Consider the following 26,478-nt stretch of genomic DNA (forward strand, 5'->3'; position numbering starts at 1 on the left):
CATAGTTACTTTCCCCCAAATCATTAGAACAGTAGTACTTCATTCAAATGCTATTCTTTAAACACCTAAACTCTATGAATAGTTCATATTTATGCTCTCTACCATCATAATTGTACAAGAAATCATCTTACTGAAATCACTGGTGATATTAAGTAATATCATATTCACAATGCTTGGGACAGACCACTTGATGTTAAATAGTGAAAAAACAAAATGTCATCTCACAATAGCCAAAGCACCTATAATCAATTCAAGTATAAGCATCTAATAATTTACTTTGTAACAAATGTTAAATGCAATGACTGGTCAAATAGAGTATTTTATCCTTGAGCAACCTGTCACATACATTGAAAACAATTCTCTTTTGGCTAAGATAAAAATATTCTTTCTCCCTAAAGATTACAGAATATAGGCATACCCTACAGAATATAGGCATTTACTAATAAAATGTCTCTTGGTGTTTAATACTCAAACATCATAGAAAATACAAAATATCTCAGTAAGAAGTTTTTATAGTCATGTTTAATAGGGAAAATAGATATGTACTTACACACCAAAAACTCAATAGATTTTTAACAAAACAATGTTCAAGACAGGTTCACTTATCCTCCAAATACAACTAACTAGTAGAATGTCAGAAGCATGTGTTCTTTGAAAAAGGAGAGCGGGTCAACTGAGAGGATGTGCATCTTGGAGATGGCAAGGCTCAGAGGCATCATAATGTTACTATTTACAAAGCAACTGTCAGTTCGGTAAGAGGGGAGAGTTTTTACATTTTACATCCCGTAGCAGGATGTTACTTTATTTAATTAAAAGTTACTCTTCTTACCTATATGTAAGGCTTCTTACTGACTTTTATTACAGTTAATTATACTCAGAATTGAATGGGAATTTGGGTTGAAATACTACCACCTACTGTAACTTCATCCATTTAAAATAATGAGGGAACAAAGGAATCAAATTAATAGCACCTAATAGGCATCATGTGCCTCCTGATATAATGCACTAAGAGCAGAAAATGCACTGTTTCCAAAAGTAATCATCTGAATCTAATTATGAGGAAACCCAAACTGAGGGGCATTCTAAAAAGTAACTGGCCTGTATTCTTCAAAAACGTCAAGGTAAGGAAAAACAGAAAAAGAGTGAGAAACTGTTATAGATTATGGGAGACAAAAAAATAAGGCATGAAAACTAACTGCACTATGTGCTCTTATGTTGGATCCAGGATCAAAAAAGTTTTTTTTATTTTGTTATAAACAACGTTAGTAGGACAGCTGGCAGAATTTGGATATGGTTTCTAGATTAAATAAGATAACTGTATTAATATTAATTTCCTGATTTTGATGAGTTCTGTTATGAGTACGTAAAAGAATGTCCTTATGTAACCAAATTACTCTCAAATGTTTCAGAAAAAAAATATATGTAGAGAGAGAGAAAAAGGAAAAGACAAAGAAAATGTAATATAAGGTTAACATTTATGGAATCTGGGTGAAGTACATACATGATTTCTTTGTGTAACTTTTGTGCAGGTTGGAAATACTTCAAAAGTTAAAGTTAAATATTTAAATAAATAAATAAAATGAGAAACCAGCTCTCATGTAGCATATTCATATAGAACGTTTAATTTTCAAAAACAGAATTAGCAGGAAATCCCTGTATAGTTATAGTGCTTTTTAAAGTTGATTCAGTTTGGTCTAAAAAGTTACCTGATTACAATCCAGCATGCCTCTTGCCACAAATCGGGGGGGATTTCATCCTCCTCCTCCTCATCATACTGCATACCTACAAAAAACAAAAATATTCTCACTTTCAGTAAAATGCAACCAGTTGACATCTTGCTCCTATGATATGATGTAGCAGAAACATATAACTATCTCCTAAGTAAAAAACAATCCTTTTACCCCACTCTTCTAAAATTTCAATTACATTAACTGAATTGTAATGAAATAATATTCATAGGTCTATGTATACATATCTCTACGTCACACAGGTATTCTCCCAACACACTAAGAGGCTGAATGACAAAGGTTCAGTGTAAATTGTGTGAATTTTAAGTATTCCATCTTCTCCAGAAAGTCCATGTAATTCTCATTAATAGGTAACTATTGATAACTAGGAACAAGGTCATAGTCCTCTGACCAACAGGCTCCTTGGAGACGTTTGGGTAAGAGGGTACAGCCAGCAAAGGACTCCAATAGCTGGGCAATACCTTAAGGTGGGCTGTCTATTACAGCAACACTTCATACATGGACAGGGATAACAGGCTGTATTTTCCAAAGATGATCACAACCATATCGCCCATTTCACATGCTCCTTTATAATAATAAAAGTGGTCTTGACACTCCTACTACCAAGATGTGAGAGGCTATCTTTTCTTCCCTTGAATGTGAGTGGATTTTTGACTCTCCTATAACCAAGAGAATACAGCTAAAACAATGCTATGTGACTTTAGAAGCTAGGTCAGGAAAGGCAATGTGGTTCCACCTTGTTTGCTGAGACACTTTCTTCTGGAGCCCTGAGCTGCCATTAAGAAGTTCTACTACTCTAAGGCTGGTATACTTGGGTGAGGAAGCCCCAACCATATGGAGAGGCCACTTACAGATGCTCTAGTCAGCAATCCTAGCCCTTGAGTTTTCCTAGGCTGGATGCCAGACATGTGAGTAAACACTCTAGGATCACCCAACCCCCAGCTGTCAACACTCAGCCTTTGAGACTTCTCAGTTCAACCACTGACATCAGGCAGCAGACGTGCCATTCCTACTATGCTTTGTCCAAATTCCTGACCCACTGAATCCATGAACATACTAAATTAATTTTTACACGGCCAAATTTTGGGGTAGTTATGCAATAATAGGTACTTAAACAACATGGCATTTGAAAAATTAGTGTGCACTGGTCCTAATATTAGTCTCATCTTCTTATGTAAAAGAATAAGTGTGTTGGGGAGATAAGGATGAGATGGAGGAGTAGAAGGACTTGAGCTCAACTTCTCTCACGAAAACACCAAAATCACAACTAACTGCTGAACAACCACTAACAAAAAAGATGGAAACCTACCAAAAACGATATTCTACATCCAAAGAAAAAGAAGCCACAATGAGACGGCAGGAGGGGCGCTTTCACGATATAATCATTCCCATACCTGCCAGGCGGCCAACCCACAAACTGGAAAATAATTATATCACAGAGGTTCTCCCACAGGAGTGAGAGTTCTGAGCCCCACGTCAGGCTCCCTAGCAGGGGACTGGCAACAGGAAGGAGGAGCCCCCAGAGCATTTGGCTTTGAAGGTCAGCAGGGATTGAGTGCAGGAGCTCCACAGGACTGGGGGAAATACAGACTCCACTCTTGGAGGGGGCACACAAGTTTTCACATGCACTGGGACCCAGGGCAAAGCAGTGACTCCACAGGAGTCTGGGCCAGATGTGCCTGCAGGTCTTGGGGTGTCTCCTGGGGAGGAGGGGGTTGGCTGTGGCTCACACCAGGGGCAAGGCCACTGGTGGTAGAGGTCCCAGAGTGAGGTCTCCCGAGGTTGCCACTTTGGCACCAAGACCTGCCCCACCCAAAAGCCTGCAGGCTCCAGTGCTGGAACGTCTCAGGCCAAACAACCAACAGGGTGGGAACGCAGCCCTACGCATCAGCAGACAGGCTGCCTAAAGTTGTCCTGAACCAACAGCTGCTTATAAACACACCACTGCGCACCAGAAGGATAAGACCCAGCTCCACACACCAGTGGGCAGGCACCAGTCCCTTCCACCAGGAAGCCTGCACAAGCCCCTGAACCAACCTCACCCACCGGGGGCACACACCAGAAGCAAAAGGAACTACAATCCTGCAGCCTGAGGAACAGAGACCACAAACACAGAAAGTCAGACAAAATGAGATGGCAGAGAAATATGTTCCAGACAAAGAAAACAGACAAAACCCAAAAAGAACTAAGTGAAGTGGAGATACTCAATCTACCTGAAAAAGAATCAGAGTGATGATAGTAAAGATGATCCAAAATCTCAGAAAAAGAATGGAGGCACAGACCAAGAGAATACAAGAAATGTTTAACAAAGAGCTAGAAGATTTAGGGCTTCCCTGGTGGCGCAGTGGTTGAGAGTCCGCCTGCCGATGCAGGGGACACGGGTTCGTGCCCCGGTCCGGGAAGATCCCACGTGCCGCGGAGCAGCTGGGCCCGTGAGCCATGGCCGCTGAGCCTGTGCGTCCGGAGCCTGTGCTCCACAACGGGAGAGGCCACAACAGTGAGAGGCCCGCGTACCGCAAAAAAAAAAAAAAAAAAAGAGCTAGAAGATTTAAAAAACAAAGACATAGAGATGAACAATACAATAGCTGAAATTAAAAATACACCAGAAGCAATCAATTGCAGAATAAACGAGACTGGAAAACAGATTGGTGGAAATCACTGTTGTGGAACAGAATAAAGAAAGAAGAATGGAAAGAAATGAGGACAGTCTAAGAGAACTCTGGTACACATTAAATGCACCAACATTCACATTATAGGGGTCCCAGAAGGAGAAGAGAGAGAAAAAGGGCCTGAGAAAATATTTGAAGAGATAATAGCCAAAAATTTCCCTAACATAGGAAAGGAAACAATCACTCAAGTCCAGGAAGTGCAGAGAGTTCCATACAGGATAAACCCAAGGAGGAACACTCTGAGACACATATTAATCAAACTTATAAAAATTAAAAACAAAGAGAAAATGTTAAAAGCAACAAGGGAAAAGCAACAAATAACATACAAGGGAATCCCCATAAGGCTATCAGCTGTTTTCTCCCCCAGAAACTTTGCAGGCCAGAAGGGAGTGCCATGATATATTTAAAGTGATCAAAGGGGAAAACCTACAACCAAGAATGCTCTACCTAGCAAGGCTCTTGTTCAGATTTGACAAAGAAATCAAAAGCTTTACAGACAAGCAAAAGTTAAGAGAATTCAGCACCACCAAACCAGCTTTACAACAAATGCTAAAGGAACTTCTCTAGATGGGAAAGAAAAGGCCACAACTAGAACCAAGAAAATTACCAATGACAAAGCTCACCAGTAAAGATAAACTTACAGTAAAGGTAGGAAATCATCCACACACAAACATGAAGTCAAAATCAGCAATCATAAGAGAAGAGTACAAATGCAAGATATTGGAAATGCATTTGCAATTAAGAGACCAGCAACTTAAAGCAATCATACATATAAAAATAGAGAGAGAGACTGCTACATAAAAACCTCACGATAACCACAAACCAAAAATCTACAATAGATACACATACAAAAAAGAAAAAGCTGTAAAACACAACTCTAAACATAGTCATGGGACTTCCCTGGTGGTGCAGTGGTTAAGAATCTGCCTGCCAGTGCAGGGGAAACGAGTTTGAGCCCTGGTCCGGGAAGATCCCACATGCTGCAAAGCAACTAAGCCCATGTGCCACAAATACTGAGCCTGTGCTCTAGAACCCACAAGACACAACTACAGAGCCTGCAAGCCACAACTACTGAAGCCTGCATGCCTACAGCCCATGCTCCACCACAAGAGAAGCCACCGCAATGAGAAGCCTGTGCACCACAACAAAGAGTAGCCCCAGTGTGCCGCAACTAGACAAAGCCCGCATGCAGCAACAAAGACCCAACGCAGCCAAAAATAAATAAATAAATAAATAAATAAATTTATATATTTAAAAAAAACATAGTCATCAAATCACAAGAGAAAAGAACAAAAGAAAATGGGAAGAAAAAGACCTACAAAAACAAATCCAAAACAATTAACAAAATGGTACTAAGAACATACATATCAATAATTACCTTAAATGTAATTGGATTAAATGCTCCAACCAAAAGACACTGAGTGACTGAATGGATACAAAAATGAGACATATATATATGCTGTCTACAAGAGGCTCACTTCAGATCTAAGGACACATACAGACTGAAAGTGAGGGGATGGAAAAAGGTATTCCATGCAAATGGAAAGTAAAAAAAAGCTGGAGTAGCAAAACTCATATCAGACAAAACAGACTTTAAAATAAAGACTGTTACAAGAGACAAAGAAGAACACTACATAATGATCAAGGGATCAATACAAGAAAGAGGTATTACAATTGTAAATACATATGCACCCACATACGAGCACCTCAATCACACCCATCCTTCTGAAACTATTCCAAAAAACTGCAGAGGAAGGAACACTCCCAAACACCTTCTATGAGGCCACCATCACCTGATACCAAAACCGGATAAAGATATCACAAAAAAAGAAACTTACAGGCCAATATCAGTGATGAACATAGATGCAAAAATCTCAACAAACCGAATCCAACAATACATTAAAAGGATCATACACCATGATCAAGTGGGATTTATCCCAGGGATGCAAGGATTTTTCAATGTCCACAAATCAATCAGTGTGATATGCCACATTACAAATTGAAGAATAAAAACCATAGGATCAGCTCAATAGATGAAGAAAAAGCTTCTAACAAAATTCAACACACATTTTTGATATAAACCTTCAGAAAGTGGGCATAGAGGGAAGCTACCTCAACATAATAAAGCCATATATGAGAAACCCACAGCTAACATCACACTCAATGGTGAAAACCTGAAAGCATTTCCTCTAAGATCAGGAAGAAGACAAGGATGTCCACTCTCGCCACTTTTATTCAACACAGTTTTAGAAGTCCTAGCCACCGCAATCAGGGTAGAAAAAGAAATAAAATGAATCCAAATTGGAAAAGAAGAAGTAAAACTGTCACTGTTTGCAGTTGACATGATACTATACATAGAAAATCATAAAGATGCTACCAGTAAACTACTAGAGCTCAAGAATGAATTCCTCTACACCAGTCCCTCCCATCAGGAAACCTGCTCAAGCCTCTTAGATAGCCTCATCCACCAGAGGGCAGACAGCAGAAGCAAGAAGAACTACAATCCTGCAGCCTGTGGAACAAAAACCACATTCACAGAAAGACTGAAAAGGCAGAGGGCTATGTACCAGATGAAGGAACAAGATAAAACCCTAGAAAAACAACTAAATGAAGTGGAGATAGGCAACCTTCCTGAAAAAGAATTCAGAATAATGATAGTGAAGATGACCCAGGACCTCGGAAAAAGAATGGAGGCAAAGATCAAGAAGATACAAGAAATGTTTAACAAAGACCTAGAAGAATGAAAGAACAAACAAACAGAGATGAACCATACAATAACTGAAACGAAAAATACAGTAGAAGAGATCAATAGCAGAATAACTGAGGCAGAAGAATGGCTAAGTGACCTGGAAAACAGAATGGTGGAATTCACTGCTGCAGAAAAGAATAAAGGAAAAACACTGAAAAGAAATGAAGACAGCCTAAGACATCACTGGGACAACATTAAATGCAACAACATTTGCATTACAGGGGTCCCAGAAGGAGAAGAGAGAGAGAAAGGACCTGAGAGAAAATATCTGAAGAGATTACACTCAAAAACTTCCCTAACGTGGGAAAGGAAACAGCCACCCAAGTCCAGGAAGCGCAGAGAGTCCCATATATGATAAACCCAAGGAGAAACACGCTGAGCCATATAGTAATCAAATTGGCAAAAATTAAAAACAAAGAATAATTACTGAAAGCAGCAAGGGAAAAATGACAAATGACATACAAGGGAACTCCCATAAGGTTAACAGCTGATTTCTCAGCAGAAACTCTACAAGCCAGAAGGGAGTGGCATGACATACTTAAAGTAATGAAAGGGAAGAACCTAAAACCAAGATTACTCTACACGGCAAGGATCTCATTCAGATTCGATGGAGAAATCAAAAGCTTTACAGATAAGCAAAAGCTAAGAGAATTCAGCACCACCAAACCAGCTCTGCAACAAATGCTAAAGGAACTATTCTAAGTACAAAACACAAGAGGAGAAAAGGACCGACAAAAACAAACCCAAAACAGTTAACAAAATGGTAACAAAAACATACGTATCGATAATTACCTTAAACATGAATGGATTAAATGCTCCAACCAAAAGACACAGGCTAGCTGAATGGATACAAAAGCAAGACCCATCTATATGCTGTCTACAAGAGACCCACTTCAGACCTAGGGACACATACAGACTGAAAGTGAGGGGATGGAAAAAGATATTCCATGCAAATGGAAATCAAAAGAAAGCTGGAGTAGCAATACTCACATCAGATAAAATAGACTTTAAAATAAAGAATGTTACAAGAGACAAGGAAGGACACTACATAACGATCAAGAGATTAATCCAAGAAGAAGATATAACAATTATAAATATATACGCACCCAACATAGGAGCACCTCAATACATAAGGCAACTGCTAACAGCTATAAAAGAGGAAGTCGACACTAACACAGTAATAGTGGGGGACTTTAACAACTCACTTACACCAATGGACAGATCATTTAAACAGAAAATTAATATGGAAACACAAGCTTTAAATAGACACAAAAGACCAGACAGATTTGACATTTATAGGACATTCCATTCAAAAACAACAGTTTACACTTTCTTCTCAAGTGCACAAGGAACATTCTCCAGGATAGATCACATCTTGGGTCACAAATCAAGCCTCAGTAAATTTAAGAAAATTAAAATCATATCAAGCATCATTTCTGACCACAACACTGTGAGATTAGAAATCAATTACAGGGAAAAAATGTAAAATGCACACACACATGGAGGCTAAACAATACGTTACTAAATAACCAAGAGATCACTGAAGAAATCAAAGAGGAAATCAAAAAATACCTAGACACAAATGACAATGAAAACACGACGATCCAAAACTATGGGATGCAGCAAAAGCAGTTCTAAGAGGGAAGTTTATAGCTATACAAGCCTACCTCAAGAAACAAGAAAAATCTCAAATAAACAATCTAACCTTACACCTAAAGGAACTAGAGAAAGAAGGACAAACAAAACCCAAAGTTAGCAGAAGGAAAGAAATCATAAAGATCAGAGCAGAAATAAATGAAATAGAAACAAAGAAAACAATAGCAAAGATCAATAAAACTAAAAGCTGGTTCTTTGAGAAGATAAAATTGATAAACCATTAGCCAGACTCATCAAGAAAAAGAGGGAGAGGACTCAAATCAATAAAATTAGAAATGAAAAAAGAGAAGTTACAACAGACACCACAGAAATACAAAGCATCCTAAGAGACTACTACAAGCAACTCTATGCCAATAAAATGGACAAACTGGAAGAAATGGACAAATTCTTAGAAAGGCATAACCTTCCAAGACTGAACCAGGAAGAAATAGAAAACATGAACAGACCAACCACAAGTAATAAAATTGAAACTGTGATTAAAAATCTTCCAACAAACAAAAGTCCAGGACCAGATGGCTTCATAGGTGAATTCTATCAAACATTTAGAGAAGAGCTAACACCCAGCCTTCTCAAACTCTTCCAAAAAATTGCAGAGGAGGGAACATTCCCAAACTCATTCTATGAGGCCACCATCACCCTGATAGCAAAACCAGACAAAAATACTACAAAAAAAGAAAATTACAGACCAATATCACTGATGAATATAGATACAAAAATCCTCAACAAAATACTAGCAAACAGAATCCAACAACACATTAAAAGGATCATACACCATGAAGCGGGATTAATCCCAGAGATGCAAGGATTCTTCAATATACGCAAATCAATCAATGTGAACACCATATTAACAAACTGAAGAAGAAAAACCATATGATCATCTCAATATATGCAGAAAAAGCTTTTGACAAAGTTCAACACCCATTTATGATAAAAACTCTCCAGAAAGTGGGCATAGAGGGAACTTACCTCAACATAATAAAGGCCATATACGACAAACCCACAGCAAACATCATTCTCAATGGTGAAAAACTGAAAGCATTTCCTCTAAGATCAGGAACAAGGCAAGGATGTCCACTCTCAACACTATTATTCAACATAGTTTTGGAAGTCCTAGCCACAGCAATCACAGAAGAAAAAGAAATAAAAGGAATACAAATTGGAAAAGAAGAAGTAAAACTGTCACTGTTTGCAGATGACATGATACTATACATAGAAAATCCTAAAGATGCCACCAGAAAACTACTAGAGCTAATCAATGAATCTAGTAAAGTAGCAGGATATAAAATTAATGCACAGAAATCTCTTGCATTTCTATACACTAATGATGACAAATCTGAAAGAGAAATTAAGGAAACACTCCCATTTACCATTGCAACGAAAAGCATAAAATACCTAGGAATAAACCCACCTAGGGAGACAAAAATCTGTAGGCAGAAATCTATAAGACTTGATGAAAGAAATTAAAGATGATACAAACAGATGGAGAGATATACCATGATCTTGAATTGGAAGAATCAATACTGTGAAAATGACTATACTACCCAAAGCAATCTACAGATTGAATGCAATCGCTATCAAATTACCAATGGCATTTTCTACAGAACTAAAACAAAACATCTTAAAATTTGTATGGAGACACAAAAGACCCCGAATAGCCAAAGTGGCCTTGAGGGAAGAAAACGGAGCTGGAGGGATCAGACTCCCTGACTTCAGACTATACTACAAAGCTATAGTAACCAAGCCAATATGGTACGGGCAGAAAAACAGAAATATAGATCAATGGAACAGGATAAAAAGTCCAGAGATAAACCCACGCCCCTGTGGTCAACTAATCTATGACAAAGGAGGCAAGGATATACAATGGAGAAAAGACAGTCTCTTCAGTAAGTGGTGCTGGGAAAACTGGACAGCTACATGTAAAAGAATGAAATTAGAACCCTCCCTAACACCATACACAAAAATAAATTCAAAATGGATTAGAGACCTAAATGTAAGACCGGACACTATAAAACTCTTAGAGCAAAACATAGGAAGAACACTCTTTGACACAAATCACACCAAGATCTTTTTTGATCCACTTCCTAGAGTAATGAAAATAAAAACAAAAATAAACAAATGGGATCTAATGAAAGTTAAAAGCTTTTGCACAGCAAAGGAAACTACAAACAAGATGAAAAGACAACCCTCAGAATGGGAGAAAATATTTGCAAATGAATCAATGGACAAAGGAGTAATCTCCAAAATATATGAACAGCTCATGCAGCTCAGTATTAAAAAAACAACCCAATCCAAAAATGGGCAGAAGACCCAAATAGACATTTCTCCAAAGAAGACATACAGATGGCCAAGAAGCACATGAAAAGCTGCTCAACATCACTAATTATTAGAGAAATGCAAATCAAAACTACAATGAGGCATCACCTCACGCCAGTCAGAATGAGCATCATCAGAAAATCTACAAACAACAAATGCTGGAGAGGGTGTGGAGAAAAAGGAACCCTCTTGCACTGTTGGTGGGAATGTAAATTGATACAGCCACTATGGAGAACAGTATGGAGGTTCCTTAAAAAACTAAAAATAAAATTACCCTATGACCCAGCAACCCCAGTACTGGGCCTATACCCAGAGAAAACCATAATTCAAAAAGACACATGGGGCTTCCCTGGTGGCGCAGTGGTTGAGAGTCTGCCTGCCGATGCAGGGGACACAGGTTCGTGCCCCAGACCGGGAAGATCCCACATGCCGTGGAGTGGCTGGGCCCGTGAGCCGTGGCCGCTGAGCCTGCGCGTCTGGAGCCTGTGCTCCACAACGGGAGAGGCCACAACAGTGAGAGGCCTGCGTACCGCAAAAAAAAAAAAAAAAAAAAAAAAGACACATGCACCCCAATGTTCATTGTAGCACTATTTACAATAGCCAGGACATGGAAGCAACCTAAATGCCCATCAACAGATGAATGGATAAAGATGTGGTACATATATACAATGGAATATTACTCAACCATAAAAAGGAATGAAATTGGGTTATTTGTAGAGACATGGATGGATCTAGAGACCGTCATACAGAGTGAAGTAAGTCAGAAAGAGAAAAACAAATATCGTATATTAACGCATATATGTAGAACCTAGAAAAATGGTACAGATGAACTGGTTTGCAGGGCAGAAATTGAGACACAGATATAGAGAACAAACGTATGGACACCAAGGGGGGAAGTGGCGGGGGGGAGGTGGTGGTGGTCTGATGAATTGGGAGACTGGAATGACATATATACACTAATATGTATAAAATGAATAACTAATAAGAACCTGCTGTATAAAAAAATAAATAAAATAAAATTGAAAAATTAAAAAAAAGAATTACTTCCACTAAAGTTGCAGAATACAAAATTTACACATATAAATCTCTTGCATTTCTATTCACTAACAATGAACGATCAGAAAGAAAAGTTAAGGAAACAATCCCATTTACCATCACATCCAAAGAACAAAATAACTAGGAATAAACCTACCTAAGGAAGCAAAAGATCTGTACTCCAAAAACTTTAAGACACTAATGAAAGAAATGGAAGATGACACAAACAGATGTAAAGATATATCCTGTTCTTGGATTGGAAGAATCAATATTGTCAAAATGAGTATACTATCCAAGGAAACTTACAGATTCAGTGCAATCCCTATCAAATTACACATTTTTACACATTTTTCACAAAATTAGAACAAAAATTTTTTAAATTTGTATGGTAACAATGAAGACCCCGAATAGCCAAAGGAATTCTCAGAAAGAAAAATGCCACTGGAAGAGTCAGGCTCCCTGACTTCAGACTATGCTAGAAAGCTACAGTAATCAAAACAGTATGGTACTGGCACAAAAACAAATACAGATCAATTGAACAAGACAGAAAGCCTGTTGGGCATATAAAAATTATATGTTATGCTATGTCTAAAGTTATGTCTAAAAAATTATGTAGATACCTTAATTAAAAAATACTTTTTGTGAAAAAATGCTAACAATCATCTGATCTTTCAGAGACTCACTGTAGTAAAATCAAAGATCACTGATCACAGATCACCATAACAAATATAGTAATGAAAAAGTCTGAAATATTGCAAGAATTACCAAAATCTGATACAGAGACATGAAGTGAACAAATGCTATTTAAAAATGGCATCAACAGACTTGCTCAATCCAGGGTTGCCATAAACCTAAATTTGTAAAGAATGCAGTAATTTGAAGCACAAAAAGAGGTGCAAAATAAAACAAGGCACACCTATAAATAGTTGTCAGCTCAAGGCAAATTCAAGTTTTCCTTCCTGGCACTTTCTTCCCAAATATTTTCCATCTGAGGTTAAATTCCCAGATGCAGAACCTATTGATATGGAGGGCTGACTGTACTCAGAAGTCATCCACGTATGGAAACTGAAGCCATGGAGAAGGGATGAAATCATCCAGGGATAATGTGAACAGCAGAAGAGAAAGAGAAAAAAAGCCACAAAGGTAAGAAGAATTAAGTGAGAGTGATGTTGCAGACAGAAGGAATGACTTTTCATGAGAAAGTCATCAACAGTATTGATTACCACAGGGTTTAGATAAGGTTTAAAAAATGTCCATCTGATTTATCAATTGAGAAGTCGCTCATTTTCTCAAAATATTGGAAGAAAAAGGACATAAACCATTCAACTCGCTTTCTTGAGGACAAGAGAGATCTAATATTTCACCCAGAAAGAAGCCAGCTGAAGAAAGAGTGTCTAAAAACTGATGAGGGCATATCAAATAATGATCAAAGGACACAAGCAAGAATGGAATGGAGACTCAATGCTGGAGCAAACTTGATAACTGTGATAACGTTAACTCTTTTCCCACAGGATTATTATACATTGTTAAGAGAATACTAATTAGCATAATCACTACAGTGGTCACTTGGCAGCATTTGGCAAAATGTTAATATTTTGTGTAACATGTATACATTATCTGGCCTGACAATTCTATACCTAAAAATTTATCCTACAGATATACTTGTATTGGACAAAATGATAAGTACAAGATTACTCATTACAGCATTGTCTGAAGCAGAAAAAGACTGGAAATAACCCAACTATCCATCAAGACACAACTTTAGTTATGGTATATCCAGACAAACTAAGTAGCTGTGAAAAAAAATTAGGATGCTCTCTATGTACTGATATGAAAATCTCCTGGATATAGTAGAAAAATAAGGCAAAAAATAAAAGTGCAGAAAAATGTGAAGTTACTTTTTGTCTGTAAAAAGGGGGAAAACAGAATACTGTATTTGTAGGGACTTCCCTGGTGGCGCAGTGGTTAAGAATCCACCTGCCAATGCAGGAGACACGGGTTCAATCCCTGGTCTGGGAAGATCCCACATGCCGCAGAGCAACAAAGCCCGTGAGCCACAACTACTAAAGCCTGTGCGCCTAGAGCTCGTGCTCCTCAACAACAGAAGCCAACACAATGAGAAGCCCATACACCTCAACGAAGAGTAGCCCCTGCTCGCCACAACTAGAGAAAGCGTGCGCAACGCAGCCAAAAATAAATAAACTTGTAAAAAAAATACTATACTTGTATTTCCTTGAATATAAATAAAGCATCTGGAGAGCTAAGAATCTAAGAACAGTGGTTACTTATGACTCTAAAGAACAGTGGTTACTTATGATGCAGAGGGCTCACACAGGAGAGATGGTGGACAAGAATAAGACCTTACACTTTACATGTTCATGGCTTGTGAGCCATGAGAATATACTACCTACTCAAAAATTAAGCTAAAAAAACTTTCAACTTTTTTTCCAACACAGAAGTTAAGAGAATGTAAAAAAAAAAGAGAATATAATAATGATGCTAATAAATTAGACTCAAGATTAAAAGTGACAGAAGTTTAAACAGTAGAGTTTAAGCTTCTGCTTCTATTTTCTCCACGAAGCAGCTGAGAAAATAAGGAGAAATGTGAGGGGGTGAACACGGTATAAGGAGCTAGAAGAAAACGACGTAGAAATAGAAGCTGTACAGAATGGAATTGGGAGCTTTAAAAATACATAATGAAAATACACCAGACATGACTAAGAATTCTACATATAGAAAGAAAAAAAAGATATACTGGTCCTGTTCAGTGAAACACACGCCACCTAGAACTGTGTCATCTTGTGGAAAGACGAAATGGAAAAGTCATCTTTTGTTTTGTTTTTTTTGTTGTTTTTTTTTGCGGTATGCGGGCCTCTCACTGTTGTGGCCTTTCCCGTTGCGGAGCACAGGCTCTGGACGCGCAGGCTCAGCGGCCATGGCCCACGGGCCCAGCCGCTCCGCGGCATGTGGGATCCTCCCGGACCAGGGCACGAACCCGTGTTCCCTGCATCGGCAGGCAGACTCTCAACCACTGCACCACCAGGGAAGCCCGGAAAAGTCATCTTTTAAGATAATTTACTTAGGCATGTGACAGCATGAAGGAACGCCAAAACAGACTAATCCCTGCTCCCCTCCTCTCAATACTCTTTGTCCCCGGCGTGTTTCCAGAGCCTAGCACAATGCCTGGCACAGGCTGACGCTCAAAAATTCAACTATTCATAAATTCATTAACTCTGGCCTTAAGGGAAATCAAGAAAGGAGCCCTTTGCTTCAAAGTCGGAACAATGGAACCTGTCGCATAGTTCTGCGCCCTATTTTCAACACGGGAAAGGAGTGTCAGATTCACCCAGGGGCAGACAGAGGAGAGAACAAGAGTCACCCTGACCGAGATGATAAAGGCTACGTTCCCTGCACCCTCCACCTCTCAAAATCCCGGATTCATTCCCGGCCTTGGGAGTGTGGGGAAACGACTAGGGCCATGGTGCGGCGGGCCGGGGTGGAGGCCGCAAATCCTCAGTTCGTCCAGCTACCCACGTTTCCCCGCTTAGATGGGTCGCCGCGGAGTATTCTGAATGGTCACCTACCCTCGTGTGCGTCACACATATTGACAAACGGTTCACGAGAAGCTAACTCTCAAAACCACAGGGAGAAAAGCCAAGCGCCCACAGCCCCAAGCAGCGTCAAACGAAAACATTTCCGTGTCGGGCGTTCCCAGAATACTCTGCGTCTCACGGCGCGGGAGGGGCAGGGGGCGCGGAAAAAAAAAAAAAGGCCCAATATTAATTCTGCGCCTGCGCAAAGTGTAGGTTAAGGTTTGCTGACGGCTAGAACTGCACATGCGCACGTTGTGGGCTGAAGCTTCAAGCGGTTGAAGCAGGCGCTGCTTCTAACACTCTCAAGCTTTGGATGTAGCCAATGAAAGTTTTTGCTTTTTAATGCTGTTGCACAAATACTGACACATGGGAAAAGAGCCAAGAAGATGTATTAATAAAAGTTTTTTACCCTTGTAAAGCAATTATACTCTAATAAAGATGTTTTTAAAAAGTTTTTATTGTGGCCATGTCTGCGGCATTCGATTTTCTTTTTTTTTTTCCAGTTCCAAAGACAAAAAAACATGAAGATTTTTAAAATGTGATTTCTTACCAGCAGATGGTGCCAGCGGCGGCGCGTTGAAGAAGCCTGAAAGTGAACAAACCCTCACTCGCTAGCCTATTCGACCAACCCACCATCCCCGGTGCCTTTATCTCGGTTTCAACTGGGCTCTCAGGCCACAGAGCCTTCCTCGCGAGAACTTACGACATTAGACGCGAGAGGAGGAGCCGAAGTGAGACGCTGACAAATGACAGCTCTCAGGTAGTCTCTACTGTTTTACGCACATCTGGGGCCACAGGGCACGTGAGAAAAGGCGGCTCAGCCCGTTTTGCCCACGCCCGTGTTTCTCATGCTGCCCACGGGCCTCACTCATAGGCTGCTATGCAGCTTCCTGCGGGGATCCACTCCCACGGTAGCGGGCCATGGCCTCCGGGAGACGCTCCTCGAGAGGAGATGTGAGGCCAACTCCTCCTCCCTGTACCCATCCGGCCTGGGATGTGGGCTTCCCCGTGGCGCGACAGCGACTGGGGATAACCAGGGAAGGGCTGACATGGAGGAGAGTTTTCTGTTCCCCGAGTACGTCCCGGATTCGGAGCCCGCAGTGACCCTCCAAGACCAGCTGCGGGAGCTGCAGCAGCGGCAGGAGGAGGAGCGACGGTGCTGCAGCGGCGGGAGGAGCGGCGGCAGCAGGAACTACGGAACGGGCGGTAGATGCACCCGGACCGTGTGCCAGCGCTGCTGGCTGCTGGTGCTTCACCGGCGCGCCCTTGCGTCTGCAGGTGAGCCGCGAGCAGTACCTGGAGCTGGTGACCGCCGCGCTGCGGCGGCCCAAGCTCGCCCTGGTGCTGTACATGATGAACCTGCTTGATCTGCCCGACGCCCTGCTGCCGCACCTGCCCGCGCCGGTGGGCCCCAAGCAGCTGATCTTGCTGGGAAACAAGGTGAACCTGCTGCCCCTGGATACTCCCGGCTACCGACAGCGGCTCCAGGAGCGACTGTGGAATGACTGTGCCCGCGCCGGGCTCCTGCCGCCCCCTGGCTGCCGAAGGCCACAACACCCCAGCGGGGACCGGCCACGGGACGAGCAGGAGAAAGCGAATCCTTCGCCCAAGTCCAGCACGATGCTCAGAGACGTGCGGCTCATCAGCTTCAAGACTGGAAGAGTTGATCTCCGCGCTCCAGCGTTCCTGACGCTACCGCGGCGACGTCTACGTGGTTGGCGCCACCAACGCTGGCAAGTGCCCTCTCTTCTACACGCTTCTGGAGTCCGATTACTGCATCGCCAAGGGCGCCGAAGCTATCGACCACATGGTCTGGTGAGCCTTAGGGCGCCAGTCCCCATCGTTTTCTGAGACGCTGGAAGTCTGATCGTGGTTCAGGCACCTAATCCTATATCTTTCATGAATGTCCACCAGGGGCTGGCTGGAGCCTTCACTTTAAAAATTATCTAACTACTTTGGTCACATTTCTCTTCTGTGTCAGTTTAGTGCTTGGAAATTCAGTATATGTTGTAGTAACTTTCCAAAAGAAATAATTAGAGTACTTCTATGTACCAGTCCCTCTTCTCAGCACTGTATGGGAACCAGATGACAAAGTAGTTTCTGTTTTCTTGGAGGTTTCCCTCGTAGCTTTAGTTCTTTGTATATTTCTCCGGAAAATCCTTCTTTCACTTTCTACACCTAGCTCCACCCCTCACTTTCTCTTCATATCTTGAGTTTACTCATGAGATTACTATACAGATTTAACATTTGAATAATTCACTAATGCAATATGATGTGTGGCTTCGCTGAGAAGAAATGTCAAATATGTGGCTTTAAGAAACGTCTGTAGTAATTGCAAAATGGGTGCTTCTATGGCCCTGTTTGTCATAGAAGACAAAACTAAATACCTCATTTCTTCCTTTGAAACCAGTATTTAACTTTGAAAAGCTGTTTTTCTCTGTAGAGAACTTTGGTTGACTTATACACACAGCGATTTTATACTGGTTGGTAGTTTTTCATTGTATAAAATAAGTTCCTTCTTCCTTTCTTAAGGAAAATCAGTGAACGTGGCTTACAGTTGTGGCTTCCAACTTCCTTCCCGTTCACATTACTTCATTGGACAAGGAGGACACGGTATATCAGAAGCACGGGGGTCATACGTTACTCAAGGTGAGGCAACACGCTTTGATGGTTGTATAGTTAGGTTAACACACCCTGTAATAGTCCCACGGCCCTGCTAAAATAGACTTTGTTGGACAGAACCAACTTTGTTACACCCTCAGCTAGCTCTCCCCGACCTTGTTCACCTTGAGGATTTTGGCTATAAACTGAGGTGGGCGCTTATAGAAAAGTGATGTTGGATTGGACCGATCCTAGAATAGTGACAGAGCTGGGTTTTCTCTAGGTGACACTGTCCAATATTGTAGTGCCATGTGCCTATTTAAATAAGTTAATTAAAATGAAATAAACTTTAAAATTTAGTTCTTCACTTGGACTAGCCACTTTTCAACTGCCCAACGGTCACATCGTTACAGAAAGTTGTACTGGATAATGCGAGTGAAGAGAAGTTACAGATTTTCTCACAACTGGGTGATGCTACTGGCATCTAGTGGGTGGAAGCCAGAGATGATGCTAAACATAATGCAATGCACAAACAGCACCTCACAACACAGAATTATCTGTTCCAAAATATGAGTAGTGCTGAGTTGAGAAGCCTTTGTATGAATGGAAAAGTTCTCTTCCGAGGTTCTTAATCCCAGGCACTTAGAGGTTATCGTACCTCCTCTCTCCTGCTTTACTTGCTCCTTCCTTTGACCTGTTAAAGAGTGTGTTAAAATTTCTCTGACCTTTAAAAAACAAAAGAAAACTCAGTGTCCTGCTCATTCCTCCTCTTTACAATCAAGCTTACTCCTGCTTCTCACGTCCCATCCTCTGCAGTCCCTGTTGTGCCCTTTCTATGCCACCGAAATTGTTCCAAGTTTACCAGAGACTGAATGGGGCCTGTTTACAGATCTTTAACCAGACATGGCTACACACTGTTGGCTGGTGTGTAGTGTATGATAGTGAAGATCTCTGGAGCCAGGCTGGGTCCAAAGCCTGCTCTGCTCCACCACTTAACGAAGCTGTGGGACTTTAGGTAAGTTTCCTTTACCTCTCTCTGTTGTACCTACACCACGAGGTTGTGGAGAAGATCAAGCGCAAGGGGACTGTTGTCACTGCTACGTAAGTGTTTGTGATGATGAAGATTATGGGACATACCTACTGCAAAAATAGCGGGTATGTCCAATGCAGAGGTGATTTACCATTAATTAATGCTCATACAACTGAAAATAAGTCAAAACACAAAAATACACACCCGCCCTTCAACAAGGATAAAACCAACCTGACTTGGGAAGTAAATGCTTCTTTCTCTCTGGATTTCCTAAGAAAGCCAGAGTGAAATTAAAACTCCATTGAAATAAATGCCCTAAAGTTAATACTCCAGAGACATGTAGGATTTGCAGGGTAGGGCTCCACCCCCACGCATCTGTGTAGTCTTCAGAGTGGACTCACTGATACTTCTCAAAACAACACTGAGGCTTCTCTCCCGGTGTAATACAAATGGTTCCTTGGGCTGCTCTGTGGCTCATCCTTGCCTTCTGGTTTTCTTACTCACCTCCCAAGTCAAAGTCACTCCTGCCTCCTAATTATCACTGAGACCAGCCTCATAGTCCAAACTGTAATCTACTTTCTTTAGGCTGTTTTGAGATCCTTAGGTATTTTCCCAGCTCCCAGTTTTACTGCCTTCTGCCCACCCTCACCCCACCACAGCTGTAGTTCTCAACCAGGGTTGACTCTTACCTCAAGGGAACACTTGACAAAGACTGGAGGCGTTTTTGGTTTTCACAACTTGGTGGATGCTGAGTAGAGGCTGCTAAAAATTGTGCAATGCACAGGACAGCCTCCCGAGACAAAGAATTATTTGGCCCCAAAGGTCAATAGTGCTGAGGTTGCGAAACCCTGCACTATGCAGATTTTTCCAAAATACAAAGCAGGTCACAGTATTCTTTTTTGACTCTTTTCTCTTTCCTGCTTATAATTCCTTGGTAGTTCCACATTACTGAGAGAAGTCTAAACTGATAGCCTCATCACTAATGCACACACACACATAACATACTCTGCACAGTTAAACTACAGTTCTCTGAACTCATTATCCTTTTTCCAATTTGTGTCTGTACATAATACTAACCCAGGATACCTTTCCACTGAGTAACTTTAAGCTATTTTTCAAATTCTGCTCTTCATTAATGTTTTCCTTGACCAAACCTCGTTCATTACTTCCTTCACAATCACAGTACTTAGTAGATGCCTCTCATCACATTTCTTACCTTGTAATTTATTTACTTGCTGTTTCCACCGTCTGATCTCCTCTGGGGTAGGGACCATATAGAACATATTGTAGTAGCTATCTTTGTGTCCTCGGTGCTAAACACAGAGAGATCTGTTAATAAACAGGTAAATTATTATCCAGTTACTTCCAATTCATGGAAACACCTGAATCTTACCCATTATCCATGTACCCTTGAGAGGTGATGAGGCAGGGATTAATCTCTGTGTCCATCCAGGCCTGTAAGTACTAAGGTATTTGGAAGGATGTTGCTTTAATTGCCCAAAATTACTGTGTCTAAAGCTTTATGGAGGACTGTAAAAACAGTAAGCTAATAAAGCAAGATTCTGCTGTCTGGAGGTTACCACCAGATGGATGCCCGCATGGGGTCCTTGTCACTGGGATCTATAGGCTTCATCCCATCACAGAGCTCCCGGGTTTTTCATTTGACCTAGAAGTGATTTGAGGTTTTTTCAACAGTTGAATGTTTAAAAGGATTTTATTCTTGATACCTGTACAGTATTATCTTATCAGTGCCTTACTTAATATTAGAGTTATCAGGGGTTTAATTTGAACCTCCAAATATCTTCATCCCCTCCCAATGGAAGGTTCCAATGGGTGGAGAAGAAAGAATAGCAGGATTTCCTCCTCTTGTTGCTGAAGATATCACATCAGATGAAGGACTTGGGGAATCTGAAGCAGGGCTGACATCAAGTTCTCCTCTGCAGGTAATTTTACACCAAGCACTTTTTTTCCTTTTTTTAATTTGGCCGCACCGCGCAGCATGTGGGATCTTAGCTCCCTGACCAGGGATTGAACCCGCACCCCCTGTAATAGAAGCATGGAGTCTTATCGACTAGACCGCCAGCGAGGTCCCTACACCAAGCACTTTTGAAAAGGTGAATAAAGTAGCCTTACTGACTTGTAGTATATTTCTATACAGATGTGCCTTAACTGACATAAGCTGAATATTTTAAGAAATACATACTAGATTATTCATAAGATGTAACCTACTCTGAAAATAAATCTGTACCTTTTCACAAATGCATTGTATGCTTTTTAAAAATAGAGTGAAAGGCAGCAGTAGCCTCCCTTGGGTTTCCATTTTGAGCTGTGTTTGGTGTTTTTAATAAGATAGTTGCTAACACCGTCTGTGTTCTGCCGTGTTCTTGCATAGGCTGGGTAGCAGTAACGCCGCAGTTTAAGGACAAACTGCACCTCCGAGGCTACACACCTCAAGGAACAGTTCTGACGGTCCGGCGCCCACTCTTGCCACGTGTAGTTAACATCAAAGGAGAGCGCATCCGGAGAAGCGTGGCCTATAAAACCAAAAAGCCTCCTGCCCTTGTGTACAATCTGCAGAAAAAGAAAAAAAGATAAATATATGAAGCTGACCTGTTCACATTGAAGATTAACGATATAGAACATACTGTATACATTGCATTGCATTAAATATTGCTATAATAAAACCTTCCGCCACCCTTTTTAAGCTACCAAGGACCGTGCCTCTTTTTAATGAATTGAGTTTGTAAACAGAAGTTATTTTTTGCTGGGTACGTATATGTGTGTATCTGTGATTCAGATATACCTAAAAAGGAGTTCTGTTGAATTCAGGTTTCTCCCACTATATTTTTAATGAAACCAGATGGCATTTCTAATTTGGAGGCTAGTTGAGAGAGCAGCTTAGCAGTTGGCCTATGAAAAAATGGCAGAACATCAATGCCTTCAAAATACATGGGCTGAAATGAGATAGAAGCGAGTAAGTGGCTTTGCTCCACAGAGTCATCCAGGGACCCAACCGGGGGAACATGCCGCAGCTTCCATCTCTGGGTCTAAGGTGGTTGTTCAAGTTGTCATCCTTTCGCAATGGGAAAAAGAGAAGAGAGTGAAGAGCATGCAGCTCCTCTACTGAAAAGGGGGAAGTGCTGGAAGTTCCCCACTCACAGCGTCCATTGGTCAACACTTACATGGCCACACCCCCCTTGGGGAAGCTGGAGGATGTAGAGGGAAATGGGGTTTCAGACTTGTATTACTTAAGGGAAGAAGGGGAGAATGGGAACTGGAAAACAAGTAGAAGTTTCCCTTACATAATCTAAAAGGGCCTGAAAATCTTAGAACTCATGTTATGTCTTTCTGGCATTCAGAGTTTCTTCTGCAAGGATCAGAGCACTTTAACCATTTCATCAACATTTGCCTGTAAACACTGTATGACATTACATCAGTCAGAAGTCTTCACCTTTATATATTCCTAAATGAGTAAGTGGCACTAGAGCTGTGGACAATGAACTGGCCAGTCAAGTCCCAGATCCCAATGTTGAGATAAACGCTTGTGGAGTAAGCTGGCCTGAAATGCAGATCCATGAGCTTCCTATAGACTCAGGTTTAGCATGAACTTTTTTTTTTAAATAAATTTATTTATTTTTGGCTGCACTGGGTCTTTGTTGCTGCGTGCGGGCTTTCTCTAGTTGGGGCAAGCAGGGGCTACTCTTCATTGCGGTGCACAGGCTTCTTATTGCGGTGGCTTCTCTTGTTGTGGAGCACGGGCTCTAGGCACACGGGCTTCAGTACTTGTGACACGTGGGCTCAGTAGTTGTAGCTCACAGGCTCTAGAGCGCAGGCTCAGTAGTTGTGGTGCATGGGCTTAGTTGCTCCGTGGCATGTGGGATCTTCCTGGACCAGGGCTCGAAGCCGGGTTCCCTGCACTGGCAGGCGTATTCTTAACCACTGAGACACCAGGGAAGCCCTAGCATGAACTTCTTAATAGTCCCATGTTCTCTGTCAACGTCTAGCTCCCTTCTCACTAAGTAAGTCATTGTAGGATAAACGGTCAGTGTTTTAAAATGCAACTTGTCAAAACTTTATAGATCTCACTTTCATTGGGTTTCAAAGTGAATACTACTGACAGCTTGGTGAAGGTAATTCTTTATGTGCATCCTTCATCCCCAGATATGAAAGGCCAGGAGCAACTTCCCAGCCCCATCCCTCATCGTAATAGTTGAGAAGTACCCCTGACGTTTCCAGACCCACCCTCTAGAGGGCGGTAGCTTCCCCAAGTTCAGAAAATGATTGGTAGTCGATTTCTAGTTTATTTTGGAGAGAGTGAAATAGTTAATTTTACAAGTTAAAATTGTGACCATTATATTTCTATCTACTGTTTATAGTTTGGAGCTAGGCCTGAATCTTTAGATAAAATGAAGAAAATATGGTAAACTTAGCATCTGTGGAAAAATACAGAATCCAAAAACTGATGCTGTATTTACCGTGAAAACTTATAATGTATTTTAGAAAGCGGAATATTTCTCCCTCCTTATCTTCTCTCTAGGCTTTTGGACCTCTCAACCAGTAGATTCCATTTTTAAATGTTCACAACTTATATTCTCAGGTTTTTCTTACCTGTAAAATTCAAGGGTTATGTTTTGACTGAGGCATATCTAAAAATGTTCCAAGGTACTTTGCTAGCAATTTCAAACAGTGCAATTTACTAAGTAAGTTTCAGTTTCCCTGGTTGTAATTAGTCTCTTTGGATCATCATTTTCCCATTTGTAAAATGGGGGAATGACAGCAGATATTTCAGTCCTAACATTTTATGATTCTCAGCAAAAACAGGCAGGAAAGCCAGGAAACGGTGGTTACAATACCTCAGACAGAAAAGGCCCTCAGACCTCAGACAACTGTGCCTAGACAGTTAAGAACTGGTGGCTAGGATCTGCTATTAATTTACACCACATTCTGCCAACCTAATGCAGCCCAGGATCACTGCTGTTCTATCCAATTGACCCACAATGGATTTTGGTTTAAGAAAGTTCTCTTACTGTGTTGGTGTCTGAGCGTACGTCAGCTTACTGATACTTCTTAATCCATTGATCTTAGTGTGAAGAGTGCCCTCCCATCATTAATCATTTACACTGTGGCAGCATGCAGGAATTAGTAAAGAGTAGAAATCAATGGCAAGGTGTCAGTACAGCCCCCTCATGTCCACAGAACAGAGGTTGTTTTGAGGCGCTAGAAAATGATTTAGTAACTTTATACCAGCTGGTTCTGCAGCCTTGTTGTGTTCAGCATGTCACCCCTTTTGTATTCATGACACCTTGAAATAAAGAAAATATGTGCCATCAAACAGTTTTTTTACTTCTATGTGATATTAAATATGCATTTTTATTTTTTAAAGTTCCATCATATCTTTCTTCCCCTCTTTAAAACAGGAGCATTTTCTTCAAAGTTACTGAGACAAAGTGAAGTATAAACATTTTGCATTTTTAATCAACATAAACAGCAAGCCCTACTAATCATTAGGTCTTTACTGTGTAGTTCCGCAGAGTCTAAATTTGTTTATGTTACTTGCAACAATTCCCATGACAACCAAGGAAAAGTGGAGCACAGATGCAATCCTGTGTGCTTGTGTTTCTTGATCACTCAGACACTTTTTGCAACATGGAAATCAAGGCTAGTTTCCTGCAGATGACTAACTTGGAGCTCCAGCTGTGCCAGACATGGCAGAGCTGTTATTCACTGAGTAGGCACCCAGCACTGAAGCTGAGGCGAGCTGTTTTGTAGATGGCCTCTGATCATTTACCCTGGCTTCCCTCCCACTTGGCTCTGTCTTGTGGAGCAATAGAATCATTTCCATTCTTTCTCAGAATGTTCCATTTTCTCTTGGCTGCTCTCCTCCTCCCCGGGGGATTGTTTTCTGTCAACCGTCAAAGAGTAGAGCTTAAACAATAAAAACAAAACTTCAGACTCATGTGAATCCAATAGATAGCACCTCTGCCTGCTCTTAATGTCTCTGTCATGTTGTCTGCCCCACTGATGCCCTGTAGTGGGTGGGAATGGCTAAAGATTAATATTTTAACATCATGTAGGAATGATGTTCCTACATCACTTTTCCCCTTCATGTCAAAGACCATCAATATTCTCTCATTTAATACAGGAGTTTCATGATCTGATTATTAAGCCTAGACCATCCTTAAAACACTGTTTTGCAGAAGCTTCCTTTTGCTTCTCAAACAATTCTCAGAATTTACCTTCTGGCTAATCAACCTAGTGGAAGAATTTGGTCATAATATTCTCATTGGTAGGTGCAACAGGTATGATGCTTAATCACAGACAGTCAGTACCTCTGGCCAGTAACTGTGGTAAATCTGAGAAAACTGAGGCCACACACACAGACACACACACAAAGACACACATGCTAGAGAACACATCATCAGGCGATTCTGGACATGAGAGACTGCCAAGATACTTTCTAATTTTTCAGTAAGTCCCTAGAAAATAGCCAGCATTCAATGCATGAATGAATGAATTAGGAGGAAGAGGGGACTTTTTTGTTTTGGGAGTTGGTTTTTGCCTTCCCTGAAAAATAGCAATAGAGCAGACTTAACTTTGCTTAGTAACTTGGCACTTTTCTAGGGTTTCTTCCTGTACTGCCTAAAGACAATACCTCAGGACAGTTGTATGTGAGACTTCGCAGCTGCTATGATCATGATAGCCCATATAGCTTCTTTTTATTCCTTTATATTCTTATAATAGTAATAATAGTTAACTCTTATTTAAGCAAGCACAATGAGCCTGGCACTTTTAGGCACTTTACATGATTAACTGAATCCTTACAACAATCCCATGCAGGTGGTATTGTTATTACCTGCATTTAGAGATGAGGAAGCTAGGGAACACGTAACCAGCCCAGGGTCACACAATGAAGGAGTGATGGATATCTGATTCAAACAAACCCAAGCAGTCTAGCCACAGCACCCTGTGGGTTTGTTTAATTATACACTAAAACTGATGTTTTTTTCTCTTTCGATGTACAGTTCTATGCAGTTTAATATATGTACAAGTTAATTAACAACCACCATTATCAGTATACAAAACA

General features: G+C 41.0%; 1 protein-coding gene and 1 pseudogene across 3 annotated transcripts in view; one reads left to right on the forward strand and one right to left on the reverse strand.

The window, feature by feature from the left end:
* LOC308613454 (DNA-directed RNA polymerase II subunit RPB2-like) overlaps positions 1 to 21,221 on the reverse strand; it is a 43,612-nt gene extending 22,391 nt beyond the window's left edge. Inside the window, exons 1-2 of one of the 2 annotated variants that reach the window (XM_081226994.1) lie at positions 20,611 to 21,221; positions 1,707 to 1,782 (exon numbers count right to left, since the gene is read on the reverse strand). The gene's annotated coding sequence lies outside the window, so the exon portion shown is untranslated. Of the gene's footprint in view, positions 1 to 1,706; positions 1,783 to 16,313; positions 16,398 to 20,610 lie in introns of those variants that run through there. The other variant, XM_081226993.1, reaches the window with a different exon arrangement.
* LOC308627884 (nitric oxide-associated protein 1-like) lies at positions 16,488 to 22,081 on the forward strand (annotated as a pseudogene). The gene is made up of 4 exons (XR_014017853.1): positions 16,488 to 17,573; positions 18,296 to 18,412; positions 21,218 to 21,337; positions 21,787 to 22,081. The product of XR_014017853.1 is annotated as a nitric oxide-associated protein 1-like (transcript).
* Positions 22,082 to 26,478: the final 4,397 nt, after the last annotated feature.

Source organism: Mesoplodon bidens (genome assembly GCF_964165515.1).
Source record: "Mesoplodon bidens genome assembly, chromosome: 1".
Classification (NCBI taxonomy): Eukaryota; Metazoa; Chordata; class Mammalia; order Artiodactyla; family Ziphiidae; genus Mesoplodon; species Mesoplodon bidens.